At 39.9% G+C, this 15,220-nt stretch overlaps 2 long non-coding RNA genes across 3 annotated transcripts in view; one reads left to right on the top strand and one right to left on the bottom strand.

Annotated features, from left to right (window-relative positions):
* The window catches only part of LOC138398917 (uncharacterized), a 60,111-nt gene that overhangs the window by 29,875 nt on the left and 15,016 nt on the right, over positions 1–15,220 (top strand). Inside the window, exon 2 of the long non-coding RNA XR_011236066.1 lies at positions 5,506–5,640. This is a non-coding gene — a long non-coding RNA (uncharacterized lncRNA). The remainder of the gene's footprint in view (positions 1–5,505; positions 5,641–15,220) is intronic.
* Positions 14,254–15,220, bottom strand: part of LOC138398913 (uncharacterized) — a 40,917-nt gene continuing 39,950 nt past the window's right edge. For both annotated transcript variants that reach the window (XR_011236056.1, XR_011236057.1), the window contains exon 6: positions 14,254–14,936. This is a non-coding gene — a long non-coding RNA (uncharacterized lncRNA). The remainder of the gene's footprint in view (positions 14,937–15,220) is intronic.

Genomic DNA, 15,220 nt, shown 5'->3' with positions numbered 1-15,220 from the left:
AAACTTGAACTGATTGCAAGTAAAACTCAGAACCTGTTTGATGTGAATTCACATGTGGCTTCCCTGTCTCCTCCCTGTCCCCTCCCTGTCCCCTCGCTGCTCTCCTGCCTGTTGTGTTTATATTCTCTTGCATTAAAGCAATTTTCACATACATGTATATCCCCAAGCAGATTGTTCTATTTTGCCCATTTTAAAGGTTTCCTGACTTGCTTTCTCCTTTTCTCTCCTCTTTTCCCTGCTGTTTGTGTAAAGCTTGTGTGGGTGCAAAATACAACGCTGCTGTGACCCGAGGGGCTGCGGTGAGCCTGCGTTTGTAGGGTGGAGAGTGTCAGTGTCGCCTGGGGCCTCATTAAAGTTACTCACAAGTTTTCTGGTTTTTATTTTTGAGGGTCACGAGCTACTTTTACTGAAAGGAGTCTGTTGTAGTCCTCAAATGCATTTGAGCAGAAAAAAGATTGAGGACTATAGCACTGATCTCTGCAAGTCTTCCGGTCTTGGTCTTCCTTTTTGATGTCTCAGTCTTTGATAAAACAGAAATGAAGGCTTACTCTAGGATCTTGTTGTTTACATAACAGCTGAAAAAGTTGAGTTTAAAAATTTTGTATTGCAGATTTAACATGTTGAAACCTGTGCTAGGCACCTTGAAAGACATTAGATGTAAAAATAAACGACATGTCTTGTCTTAGTTGAATTAAAGGAATTCTTTTGAGGAATATGTAGTTATGTGTACAGGCAATAAATTTGTGAGTGAGATATAAACAAATTACTGTTAGAATACAAAAGACAATTGAGTTTGATTTAGTTTGGTCAGGGAAGATTGGATTAGAGTAAGTCCTAGAAAGGACAGTTTTTACTAATTAGTAATGGGGCAGGGGAGAACATTCCAGAAGAGAGAACTGCATAAACAAAGGGCTAGAGGTGTGAGGGTTGGGGGCATATTTGGGAATGTGAATAGTACAGTTTAATAGTGATAGAATACACATCCAGGTAAGGAGGGGCTGAAAAGTTGGTTTGGCCGCATCAACAAGGACCTTAAATGATCAACTGTCTACACATAGGATCTAATTTTCTTTTTATTGGTGAACACCCAAATTACAATTCTTTTCTTGTATCTAGTCACGTCATTAATCATATTTATTAGATTAGAGAGGTATTTTTGTCTCTTTGCTTATTGCTGTATCCTTAGAGCGTAGAAGAGCTCCTGGTGTTGTCACAGGCGAATGTGAATTATATGTTAAATCAAGGAATAAATTTAGATTTTGTAAGAAGAATGTCAGTGGTTATACTTTAAAGAGATCTTGTCTTAATAGGTCAAGCTGTTTTGGATACTTTTATAGTATGCCCCAAACTTCATTGGATTCACCTCACTTGGATTTGTCTTTCTCTTGCGTTCTTTGTAATGTTCTACTTGGGCTTTTTTTTTTTTTTTTTTTTAATACCTGTCATGAATTTAATGTAAATCACAATTCGGAGCCTGTCACAATCTCAAGCCTTAAAATACTGAATACGTGTACAGTGTGACAACAGTAGGTAACTTGGGGCCCCTATTCGCTGGAGCCAGTCCCACGTGGAAAGCGTGTGGCAGGAGTGAAGAACAGAGTGGCGACTGCTTGGTCCCGCTGGACCTTCGGCTCGTCTTCAGGAAGGACACTCCGGGTTGGGGAGGCCACATCCCGGGCCGGCCAGTGAAATCCGTCAGCGTCGTTCCAGTGATTTCTGCTCCTGTGTAAACCAGAGCCCTCGAGGTCTCTGTCCATCCCCGGGAGGTCCAGGTGGAAGGGGCGAACTGGGTCCCACTGCGGCCCCCGCGATGGCCCTGCTGACCACCTGCAGGAAGACGCGGGTGTCCCCGTGCCGTGATGCGGAGCTCTCGCGAGCCACGGCCAGCACGGTCGCTGCGGTCCTCCAGGGACACGGAGGCGGACCCGGGCCGCAGAGCAGCCGGCAGCCGCGGGCCTTGGTCGGCGCAGGGTGCTGGGGTCACCACGCGGCTCGACCGCGCATCGCTCGGGTCGGGCAGACGGGCTCGCGCGGGCGGCTCCTCGGCCTCGTCCCCGGGACTCGGGACTCCGGGCGGGAGAAGCCGCAGACCCGGCTGGAGCCGCAGCCTCCCTCCTCCTCCGAGGGCCGCCGGGGCCGGGAGCCGCGTCCACTGCGCGGGGGAAGCTCCGTCCGGCTCCGGTTCTGGGAAGCGAAACGCGCCTCGGGCTGCAGCTCCCGCCGCTCGGCCAGGGCCGCCCGCACCGCGCCAGGTCCCCTGTCCCCGCGCAGGTCGCAGGCGGCCGGGACCAAACCGCGTCCTTGAGAAGTTTCTGCAGCCCCCGGAGCCCAGAGGCTGCTCCCCCAGCCGGGCCGACTCCCTGCCCTCCAGAAGCTTCCATGGCCGCTCGCTCCGCGAAGGCAGCAGTGAAAAGTCGCCCTTCTCCTCCTCCACTTCCTGGCCCTGTCGCTTTTGCTTCCCTACTTGGGCTTCTAGTGCCAATGACCCTCCCCACAGGGCACCTGTACTGCAAGGTGTACCTGCTGTCTGTGTCTTGGTTCAGGCAGAGCCCACAAATCTTTGATTTTAACATTACATCTCTTTTCCTGAGGTGTGTAGCATTGCATCATTCTTTAATCTCGATTTTAATCATTTCTAGAAATATGTGACATCACTTTTAGAGTTTTTGCCACTTGGTTCCCACTGTGTTCTTCTGCTTGTTATATTCTATAAATAGTTGTGTTTCCTATTTTAATATTATTTAGAAATGTTAGCTTTGCTGCTTCATATTTGATAGTTCTGAATAAATTATTTGTAATTTTATATATGTGTATTTTGAAAAAACTTACAAGTTTCATTATATATTAGCTATACCTATTTGTATTATTCCTTAGTGTTCTAGAAATTACAATAGGCATGCTTAATGTACCATAGTCTCCCATGAATTAATATAATTCATTTACAATATATAATATATAACACTGTAACATGATACCACTTCACAAAAAATGTAAGAGATTTGCAATAGTATCATTCTGTTTATTCCCCCTTTCCCATCTGTTTGCTGTGGTTCTCATCTATTTTACTTCTACATGCATTATAAACCTAATGACACCTACAAATTATTTTAATCTTTGCTTTAAGCAGCCAATTATCTTTTAAAGAAATTAACAAAGGAAAAGATTGGCTCTTATATTTTTCCATATATTTACCATTTTGCAGAAGACATCTCTTTCTTTCTGCTTAATTTTTACTGAAGCTAGAATTAATGTCTCGCCATCCGAATTTTCATATTGTGGACAATTTATATGTCATATATTACCGTACAATTCATAGTTCCATGCATATGCCAAATTTTCTCTACTGGTCTTAGATTATTTTTTGGCAAGCATCAGTATTTTTTACTTTTTTTTTTTTTTTTTTTTTAGACAGGATCTCATTCAGTCACCTATTCTAAAGTGCAGTGGTGTCATTACAACTCAAAGCAACCTCAAATTTCTGGGCTCATGTGATCCTCCTGCCTCAGCCTCCTGAGTACCTGGGACTACAAGCATGTGCCACCATGCTTGGCTAATTTTTTTTTCCTAATTTTTATAGAGATGAGGTCTTGCTTTTGCTCGGGCTGGTCTTGAACTTCTGGCCTCAGCAATATTCCTGACTCGGCCTCCCAAAGTGCTAGGTTTTACAGGCATGAGCCACCATGCCTGGCCATTATTTATACATTTTTAAATACTTCATTATGTCTAGCACAGTGCTTTACACAAAGTGGGCAACTATGTATTTTTTTAAGTGTGTAAGAATGACTGAAATTTTGTTGTTTTGTCTGAGTCTTTGTATAATCTCACAGGGTTAAGTTGTATTATTACAGTTCACCACTAGATGTCACTTTCTAACATATGTTCTTACCACTGAATTCCTACTGTACAGCTTATCAGATCCTGAAAGTTGGCACTCCTTTATGAGTGCACTTAAACTGAGAAGTTTCTGTCTTCTTCCATCTTAAAGTGATTACTCTAAAACAGAAGTGTTTCTTAATTGTAATTTTCATTATCTTTTAGTTTTACATCTAAGTTTGTACAGAACCAACTGATTTTCCTTAAGTTTTCTTTAAATTTGAATACTGGCATTATTTTTTATTTATTTTCTTGGAGCAAAGTCTGTAACTATTATAAGTAAAAGTGTGAAGAAGTAGGATATTCAAGAATACCTTTTAAAACATGTTCAAAATGTATTCTGTCGGTAGTGTAATTCTGAAAACCATCTCATTCTAGGAGCCTCACTGACCCCAAACTAACTGGAAGTGAGTCTTCTCAGGATAAGCTTTGATAGCAGCTGTGGGGTTTACTTGGGTTTGTCAAGGAAAGGGAGAACTGAGGGGGCTGTGAAAAGAAGTGTGGAGGTGGAGAAAGAGGAGATTCACAGGGCTCAGTTGGCAATCACGCAGCACAGTGAAGTGCCGAGAATGAGCTTCCCTCGCTCATTCTCTTCCCTAACAGGACAGGAAAGGTCCGGGCAAGGAGATTTTAGGAATCCCAGAAGCTTTAACGTGTACTGTATTTTTAAGGCCTAGATTTTAAACTTAGCATTATAATCTGCAAGATTTAGAGATATGTTTCAGTTGTTGCCAAATGCTGAGATTCATGATCTAACACAAAGTTCGTGGTGAAGGTTTCATAGGCTCACTCTGTTCCTAACAGATGAGTCCCTCCAAGCTGAGTCAGGAGAGGCCTCTTTTGTAAAACCCTCAGTCACCAGACACCCAAGCTGTGGTCCCAGGGTTTTCCCCAGTCTTGCCAGGCACAGGTGGAAAATCATCTGGAGGTCGGGTGGCTATTTTCTTCAGTTACTCCAGAATACTGAAATTTGAATAAATAGCAATGTTGTTTCTTAATAATGTAATAAATACCCCTGAAATTAACATCTATTCAAGAATATGATTGTTCCTAATAATTTGTGGCCCCCTGGTATCCTGTTTGCCAGCTTTTCCCATCTTACCCCAGAAGTAACTATTAATACTTTTTGCATTTTCTGTTCATGGTTTTATTTTGTTGAAATGCTTCCATTTATCAATATATGCATACAGAATTGGACTTTTTAAGCCATGATTATAATAAACCAAAGTACAAACAATTAGGGCATTTAAATTCCATTTTATATTGATCAAATTACAAACAATGCATTATTGATAAATGAAATTTTGTCTTGTAATATTTCTGTGCATTAGAATAAAACTTAAATTTATTTAATAAAGCATGTTGGCATAAGGTAGCCACTTGTCCTCTTTGGGAAAACCTTAACCCTTTCGTTTTTAGACTCTCACTTTTTATGAAGTAATGAAGCAAATGGTAACTTGTATGAAGAAGGTGGTGAGGTGGACGGTAGGGAATGAGGCAGAAAGTTGGCCGTGCTACCTGCTACCTTGGTCTGATCAGTAGTCAGGAGGCACTGATGATGGTACTCACTTGTGTTGATAATAATTCAATTTGTAATGTGTTTTTCCCTTATGTTTTTATGTCTTACTATAGCTAAAGAAGTAAACAGGTCATGGCACGTTTAACAAAAAGATGACAGGCGGATACAAAAGCTATCCAGCATCTTTGGGCAGCCATTGAGATTATACGGAACCAGAAGCAAATTGCCAACATTGACCGTATTACAAAGTAAGTAAATTTAAACAAACAAACAAACAAATCCCTGTAAAATTTCATGTGAGACCTTGGGGGGAAAGTCCAAAAATACTTTATTATGCTAATCAACATACATTACAAAGGACTGAAGTCACTTACCTTGCAGGAGTATATAGTTGTTAGAAAAACAAATACAGAAACATACACAAGCAACTTGTGTTTATAAAATAAATATTAGATAAGTAAAATATCAGTATGTACTATTTATAATAGTTTTGCAGTTATCAGAATTTTTAACTCTTTAGGTCTTTTATTAAAATGGCTTTTAGTTAATCATTTGCTTTTATGTAGTGAAGCTGTCTAAAAATAGTATACTGTTCGTTACTCATTGTAATACAGGACAAGCATGGTATGTGCAGTAAGTAAATAACATCTTGCCTGCGTGCTCAGGCTTGTAATCCTAGCACTTTGGGAGGCTGAGGCAGGAGGATATCACATTAGCCCAGGAGTTGGAGGCTGCAGTGAGCTATGATGATGGCATTATAATCTAACTGGGGCCACAGAGCCCCTCAAAGACCCTCTTAACAAAACAAAGCAAAATTGCATTAGGTCATAGCCCACTGACAGAATTTTTAATAATTTCATTCTATATTTTAGAAATTATTAAACAAACCACTCAATTTTTAAAAAGAAAGTTCCTCCCCACCCTGGTTTCTAATGCTATTTATATTGGTAGACAAAGATTCAGGATACAAAATAAAATCAAACTAATTTATGACTCTTCTATTTACTTGTTATATACTAATTATAAGGATGTCTTAAAATAAGAACTTGGTTTTATTTTGTTTCTCTGGGTATTTTTAAAGGAATAAAGCCAAATTTATCCTAGCACTCTGGGAGGCCGAGGCGGGCAGAATGTTTGAGCTCAGGAGTTTGAGACCAGCCCAAGCAAGAGCGAGACCCGTCTCTACTAAAAATAGAAAGAAATTATATGGACACCTAAAAATATATACAGAAAAAATTAGCCGGGCATGGTGGCACATGCCTGTAGTCCCAGCTACTTTGGAGGCTGAGGCAGGAGGATTGCTTGAGCCCAGGAGTTTGAGGTTGCTGTGAGCTAGGCTGACACCATGGCACTCTAGCCCGGGCGACAGAGTGTGAGACTCTGTGTCAAAACAAAACAAAGCAAAAGCCAAATTTATCCTTTTAAATGTTTGGAGGTTGGTTTTGTTGTTGTTGTTGTTGTTATTGTTGTTAATTTAGATAAAATTTCTTTATACCTATATCTCCATATTCTTTAAATGCTATGTGTAAAAATGGAAAACAGATAATTTACAAAAGCTCACTTAAACGCTTTTTTTTTGGCCTTTGTTAATAAGTAACAAAATTGAATTACATATATTTTTGTCCCTTCCCTGTATTCTGGTGAAGAAGATCATAAAATTACCTGCAAGGGAAGGGACAGAAGATAGAGAAAGGGTTCAGGCTCTGTGTGGCTCTGACTCTACACTCACGCTCAGAATACTTTAAAGCTGACCATGCACAACTCTTATCTCCTGTAGGTTAGTGGAAGGAACAAAATAATACTGTATGAAAAATAAGAATAAAAAGTACGTTGTTTTAATTATTATATTTTTAATTAAAGCAAATAATTTGAGGTGTGGTAGCTAAATACAAATTACAGAGAGGTGATGTTGATAATACAAACATTTAAAAAATCTCGAAGACTTAAAAGTAGTATTTTCTTATGGTTGAGACTTTTAACAAAACGGTTTTTGTATATCAAAATTGCTCACAGAAGGCTGCTGAAATGCAATACTGTTCTTTGGATTCGTTTTTAAAAATTAAAATCATGTAAGCTTGACTGAACCATTTCAGTTTTTCAGACTACTCCTTTTTCTCACGTGTGGCATCTTTCTAGATCTCATGTGTAGCATCCTTCTAGAAGCTCTAGGGATGTTCCCTAGGAAGCTGTCAGACTCTCCTAGTGAATGTTGCTGTTAGGTTGTGACCACCTGCCCTGTGGGAGTCAGAGAATTAACCCCGCAGTGCCGGGTGCAGAGGTCTGTTGGATTCTCACAGCACCTGTGTGTGCGCAAGTTAACCTGTGGCAAAAGATGCAAAGGTTGTTGAACAGGATTGCACACGCCTTCTCCTGTTGTACCGCGGCTTGTCAGTAAGTGTTCCTTTCTCTCCTTGCTTCATCAGCGTAGCCTTAAATGATGCCAAGGGTTATCTTCCTTCATGTTGTGAGGTCCATAGTTCCTAAATTAAATATCAATAAATTTATTTTACCTAGTAAATAGTCTTAGTTTTATTAGTGTCATATAAAGATGGACGAAAAGAAAGGAAGAAAACCCGAGGGTAAGTGCTCACGAGGGGTTCCCCGTGTGTCCTCTGCCTCATCCCCTCTGAGAGCTGTGCAGCATTTCCTCCCATCACAGTGGCTCACGTCTGAGCTTTCTGTGCTTCTTTCCCAACATCAGTCACAGTCGTGACTATCTCCCTGCTGGACAGTTGGCTCCAGGGGGGACTGTGCAGAGAACTGCCTGACCCAGTGCCTTTGCTTCTTTTTTTTTTTTTTTTTTTTTTGTTGAGACAGAGTCTCACTTTGTTGCCCAGGCTAGAGTGAGTGCCGTGGCGTCAGCTTAGCTCACAGCAACCTCAGACTCCTCGGCTTAAGCGATCCTACTGCCTCAGCCTCCCGAGTAGCTGGGACTACAGGCATGCGCCACTATGCCCGGCTAATTTTTTCTATATAGATTTTTAGTTGTCCATATAATGTCTTTCTATTTTTAGTAGAGACGGGGTCTCGCTCAGGCTGGTCTCGAACTCCTGACCTTGAGCAATCCACCCGCCTCGGCCTCCCAGAGTGCTAGGATTACAGGCGTGAGCCACCGCGCCCGGCCCAGTGCCTTTGCTTCTTGCCTGCTGCGCTTGCCTGAGGTCAGTTAGGAAGTGGCATGGGACGAGGACAGAAGTCCGATCTTTTGCTGTAAAGCCTGATATTCCTATTCTGTACTTTCAAGCCTTGGATTCATTTTAAGTCAAGTTGTTCTGCTTATTTACAGTTAAGTCTGAACATAGAGGTGACTTTTAAACTTTAGAAATGGCTGAAGTTATAGAAGGCTGCAGAAGAATTATTGTTAGGATTGCATATGTAGTCATTAAGTTTCACTCTTTATTTTGACTGGTGACTCCATTATAAAAAAAAATTGAAAGCTACATAGTTTGAGTCGTGCATTCAAAGTTACAGGGTTTGGTGTGACCGCCTCTTAGGCAGTCCTGCATCCTGCATCCTAAACATTATCGTTTACTTTGGTATAATGGCTTCGTTCTGCTTGTTTCTGTTCTTTTGATCCGTGGATTTCTCATCCATCTTTTTTGTTGTGGCTTTCATTTGGCATTTATTGATTGGGGAAACTGGGTCATTTGGTTTCTCGCAGTCTGGCTTTTGAGGATCGCAGCACTGTGGTCCAGTTTGACCTGCTGCTCAGTCCTCTGTATTTCCTGGAAACTGATGGTTGGTCCAGGGGCTGTGGGTGGGTCGAGGCTGCTGCACAGGCTGCGGAGAGTTGTGTTTTCAGGAGGCACATGTGTCAGTCATCTCGTTTTGTGATATATGTAGCTATTGATGCTAGATCCAGTAATTCATTAAGAATTGCAAAATGGTGGTAATCTAATTTTATCTTTCCTTTGCTAACTGGAATGCTTCTGTAAGGACATAGGCTCCCCATTATCTGCTCTTTGGTCACGCTGTGGTATGGTTCACATGGGAAAAGTAGAAGTGGTTAATTCCTTCTCTTTATGTATTTATCTGTGTTCAAAATAGCATCCTCCAGTGGTAACCAGCTGGGTTTTTTCTTTTAGTTGTCATTTGCAATCCATGGACTTAAATCCACTTGAGATACTTGAGTCCGTTTTTGACAAAACCCTTACTGATGCTGAGGTTTCCCCATCTTTGACCAGCGGGAGCCTCTGTGTTGGCTCCCGAAGTTCGTTGCTGCTTTCTCGGGTGACAAGGTTTAAGGCCCATTTTGTACACATCCTAAACCACTAGTTTCTTCCAGGGGCTCTGGTTTCTTTTAGTTTGAAATTGTATTTCAACAGTACTTTCTGGCCACTCCGTGTTGCTACTGTGTTGTCTCTCTAGGCCTTGGAATGGACAGAGTTAGGAAATTGATATACTTTTAAAAGATAAAAACACCTCATTAATTCATACTGATATTTTCCATTCAAATTTATGGCTATTGGGTTTTATGTATCTCTTCTATCTAAAATTTTACCTTTCCTCTGACATGGTGAGAATCGTGGATATCATGAACAATAAAATTTTAGAGTATCATATAATTAGTCAATATTTTATTCAACATTATATACACAGATATCTGAGAATAAGAAACTTAAACTTATATATAGTTATGATTATATTACTATTATATATAGTTTTTATTATTTGAGGCCTGTCTTTTAGTGTGTTTAGTCTTCTTTTCCTGTCTTCTGTGTTTGTAATTTTCAACTGAATTCTTTTCATCTTTTTTCTTTTTGATTTTTAATTTTTTCGTTCTTTGCAACTTCTGTTTATCTGATATTATCTGCTGTATAATCACTCTTGTGTAGCTTCTAGTTTAGACTTCACTTCTGAAGTAATTTCTTTTCCATTTACTTCAAATGTTTAACTCATTCCTGAGTTTTTATAATTCTGATTTAGAGCTTTTCTATTATATCATTTTCCTAATGTCTTTTCTCATTTCTTGAAACAGTGGACCCTGGTTTTCTTCTGTTTTGCAGGCGTATCTTTCTGACACGCTTTCATCATAAGGGTGTCACTCTGTCCCGTGAGCCGCAGTCCTTCCTGTTGTCATTCTGGTGTGAAAATCTGTTTTCCCAAACCTGTAGCAGGGAGAAGTGGGTCTGAATCCTTTTACTAGATTCATGGCTCTAATGCTCTTCTTATGGCAGTTTTATGAAGTGCTAAAAATATGGCCTCATATTTCTTGAGATTTCCTAGGTTTTTCTCTATCTTTCCCCCATTTTTCCTTGAACCACCCTTTCTTATACTAAAGGTCTTTTTAACTGACTCCAGTAGTATTTGATACTTTAATTCCTCACACTTCTGTATGATATGTGGCTTTGTCCTGGAAGGGAGCTTTGCCTAACTTTGAGTGTTCAGAGGACTGTCGTGCTCGAGCTCCTCAGGACTTTACCGTGGATCCGTGCGTTACTGTGGATCGTCTCACGTGAGGGTGTCTCACCCTGTCCATTGCAGCTGCGAGTTTGGTCCTCCTGTGCTCAGCTCCCCCAGATTCCCCGCCGTGTCCCTCCTTGTCCTCTGTAGCTGTCAGTACCGATTGCAACTGTAGCTCTTGCAGATTTGTCCTGACTGCTCAAATTTTGGGATTCACAGGACTCCTTATCGCTTAATTTTTTTGGTACTGTATATGTTATCCCAGGGCCTTTTGCTTTGTTTTGTTTGCTACTCTTCCAGTAACTCTGTCTAGGAGGTTTGGGGGCGAGTTTAAAACTGTTACCTCCACCATCTTTCCAGCTGACAAAAATCTTGCGATTTTTCTTTTAAAAAAAAAAAAAAAAAGTTGTTTAGCACTCTGGGAGGCCGAGGCGGGTGGATCGCTCGAGGTCAGGAGTTCGAGACCAGCCTGAGCAAGAGTGAGACCCCATCTCTACTAAAAATAGAAAGAAATGATCTGGCCAACTAAAAATATATATAGAAAAAAAATTAGCCGGGCATGGTGGCGCATGCCTGTAGTCCCAGCTACTGGGAAGGCTGAGGCAGTAGGATTGCTTAAGCCCAGGAGTTTGAGGTTGCTGTGAGCTAGGCTGATGCCATGGCACTCACTCTAGCCCAGGCAACAGAGCAAGACTCTGTCTCAAAAAAAAAAAAAAGTTGTTGCTAAAGGCACTGGATATTTTCTGAAGTTCAAAAGCAGAGATAAAAGGAATAAAAGAAAATCCCTTTTAGCAGAAACAAACCCAAGGCATGTTCTTTATGTTTGTATATAACGCTGGACATCACAGTATCCACAGCAATATCACCATCAAATACAGGCTCCTTAATGTAGTAAGACTGACGTTGCAATTTTAAAAGAAAATTCCACGAGTAGAATTTGTGGCCTTTTAAAGCAGTTAAGCCTCAGATCCTCATAATTGATTGAACTCTTAGCAACTAATAATAATCTTCTTATCTCAATAACAAAATAGGAGAATGTATCTGTGTTCATTCTAGACGTTTATTCCACCTAAGTGTGATGATATCCAACATTCAGAGTTCATAGCAGTACCTGTCCATCACACCTCCCCAGGAAAGAGTGTTCTGAGTCCTTTTTACCACTTTCTTTTAATTTTCCTTGTTTAAAAGAACTGCTAGTGTATCCAAGAAAGTAGGAAAGGTGCTGTAAGTTACAGAATCACTGCTGAGATTTATTCAATAATTCAAATCTTTAAAAAAAATACCTAAGGGAAACTTCTTTCACAAGTTTTATTACATTGCTATGGAAAGTATTTTTACTGAAAAGATCAATCTGAGCTCAAAATACATATCTGGGATAAAGTCTGATGTTTTGATTAATGGTGAAGCTGTCCCTCTGGTTTAAAGCTCATGTTTATAAATTAATGATAACATAAAGTCTATAGATGTCTTCATTTGGGAACTAAATAAGCACGAATTTTGGCCTCTCAGTAAAAACGTTTTACATTTCTAGAAACGGAAGGATGTCTTCTAATGTTTAATCATCATAAAATTGAAACAGTTGACTCATTTTATCATTAAAAAGAAATACGGGCCGGGCGTGGTGGCTCACGCCTGTAATCCTAGCACTCTGGGAGGCCGAGGCGGGTGGATCGCTGGAGGTCAGGAGTTCGAGACTAGCCTGAGCAAGAGCGAGACCCCGTCTCTACTAAAAAAAAATAGAAAGAAATTATATGGACAACTAAAAATATATATAGAAAAAATGAGCCGGGCATGGTGGCGCATGCCTGTAGTCCCAGCTACTCGGGAGGCTGAGGCAGAAGGATTGCTTGAGCCCAGGAGTTTGAGGTTGCTGTGAGCTAGGCTGACACCATGGCACTCACTCTAGCCCGGGCAACAGAGCAAGACTCTGTCTCAAAAAAAAAAAAGGAAATACGGTAGTCAGTTGAGGGTTGTGTGAAGATACGCCTAGGTAATAGTAGTCCTCTTTTCAGTTTAAATGTCTGTAACACTATAGTTGTCACATGAATTCATCACTTTTATGTAATTTGGATACGTGTCATTAAAGCTTTGAAATATTCAGTTACTTAATATTTCTATTAAATATTTATAAAATATTTTTATGCTTAAGATTATGTTAGCCCTTGTTTTACAGATTTCTAATCAAGATATAAAGGGTGAAGAATCATATAACAAAACATCAGTAACAAGTGAAATTTAATCCTTCAATCATGCAGATTCCTGATGATTCATAACTCATTGTCATGTTATTTCCCTAAATACCATGTATAGTTTAATGTCCAATAAAATCAAGTTACATATATCACTTCCTTTTCTTCTTTAATCCAAACAAATTATGCACATCTAATTTGGGTAGTTATAACATGGCATTAGAAGTTTATAATTATTTTAAGTAATAGTTATAGTTTAAAGACATGCTTTTGAAACAGATATGGATTTTTTACTAGTCTCTACTGGCATTATTACCTAGGCAGTGTGATTGGGGAGGTTAACTTATTTTTTATTGACTACTTGGAAAAAGCAATCAAAATAGTCAACCTATATGTTTCCTTTCTGTCTTGAGTAACTTTGACTTTGTGTTTCTAGAGGTGATCACATTGTGACTAGCATGATTACACTAACAGTGGATTGGTAGACTAGTCCCATTCAAGTTAATGTTTCAGAATAAGGCATCAATTAATTACATGTATTGCTTACTTTAGGGTCAAACCCCAGTTAGAAAAATGTGACCTCTGACCTCTTGTGACATGTTTGGCATTGAAATTTCTGAGTTCTCCTGGAGTTCTTCCTGTCACTACAGATATACATAAGCCCAAACTGTAAGTCCTTTTCGTGTGTATGTTGACTTTGAAGTTGCAACTAGGTACATATTATTTTTTTATGCGTTATAATTTAACTCGTTGAAGCCCAATTTCCAGGAACAGTTTATTTAAGTTAAAGTTGGCTATGTCTCTCTGTCTTAGAATTATTAGAAAGGAGGAGAATGGCCATTCCTAAGTTACTTCTTTGTAAATAAGTTAGTTTGAAAAACTACCAGTTATTATGCTGCTTATGTAATTCCAAGGATTCTTCTTGGAATTACTCATTGTATTCTCCTTTCAATCTGCGGGGAGGTAGCTGCACTCCCCGCAAAGAGGTTTTTTTTTTTCTCTTTGTTCCGATCAGGTCTCTCAGGCAGGGGTCATCGCAAAGGATGAAAAATATAGTAGGAAACAGAAATAAAAGATAAAGTAATGGCAATAATAATACACAGAGCCAAAGATATAGTTTATAAAGTAAAGGTTTATGAAAATAAATAAAGGAATGTATCTGGATGGATATATTTTTACCCGCATCAAATATATCCCTGACTGAAACTCCACACAGGTATTTTATAGGGTACATACAGGCTCCCTGTTGCCAAGGGCAACAGAATTTGCATACTAACAGGCAGTTTGCTTTAGGGTCAAAGTCTCCTAAAAGGCTACTACAGATCCTTAAACTAACTCCAACTAGGGGAACAATGAGTTATAAAATCGTCTTGGAGCAAACTTGTAAGTTTTATGATAAGGCTATTACTTTAGCAACAAACAGGGACATCTTGGCTCTGGTGATTGTGTTCTTGGGGACAGAGATGATCCCAGAAGTCAACATGGCTGTGCTTTGTGTTAATTACTTGAACCGCATGGTACCATCTGGGCCCGGCTTGGGCATTAGCATATCTATATGATCAGCTCTCATCTCTGGGGGTCTACCTGTCAGCTCCTGCAACCTTTTGGTTCTAAGGAAAAGGCCTGCCTTGTCTTTCAAAACAGGTGAGAACCAAAGGCCCAGTTTACAGCTGTCTCTTTGAAGTGCAGCTTCTACTGATCAGCGAGATGCCCTCCTGAGACGAGGCAGCTTTTCAACTAACACATTTATTTTTTTTTTAAGGCAAAGCCTTATTTGACTTCTGAAATCAAATCTTGTCTCCAGAAATACAGGGGGCATTTCTGTAACTCAATATTCTTAGGCTCAACATCTCCCCCTTTTTTATTTTTTGAAGAAAGTTGATGGAGTTGGACAGCCATCACAGTGAGGCGTTGGTCTCCAGATTCTTGTTTTCTTTGGAGTTTTCTCCAGACTATAAATAAACACAAGCAAAGGATTAAAATAATGCCAAAAGTTACAACAGTGGAACTCTCATAGATCTTAAGATGATAAAGTGGATCAGCTGACTCTAAACCAGAAGAGATGTCATTAATAATGTCAGCTTCAGAGAGCAATTTAAGTTTGGGACTGAAGGTACTTAATATTTCTTGTTGTAAGTTTCCAATCTCTTCAGTCAGATTTGCTTGGTTAAGTAGATGTTTTCCCAAGGAAACCGAGTTTGATTATATATATGAGGTGTAACACAAAATTGAGTGA

This window comes from Eulemur rufifrons, chromosome 18 (genome assembly GCF_041146395.1).
Source record: "Eulemur rufifrons isolate Redbay chromosome 18, OSU_ERuf_1, whole genome shotgun sequence".
Lineage (NCBI taxonomy): Eukaryota > Metazoa > Chordata > Mammalia > Primates > Lemuridae > Eulemur > Eulemur rufifrons.
Note: the sequence above shows the minus strand (reverse complement) of the source record. Positions and strands in the feature narration are given on the sequence as shown.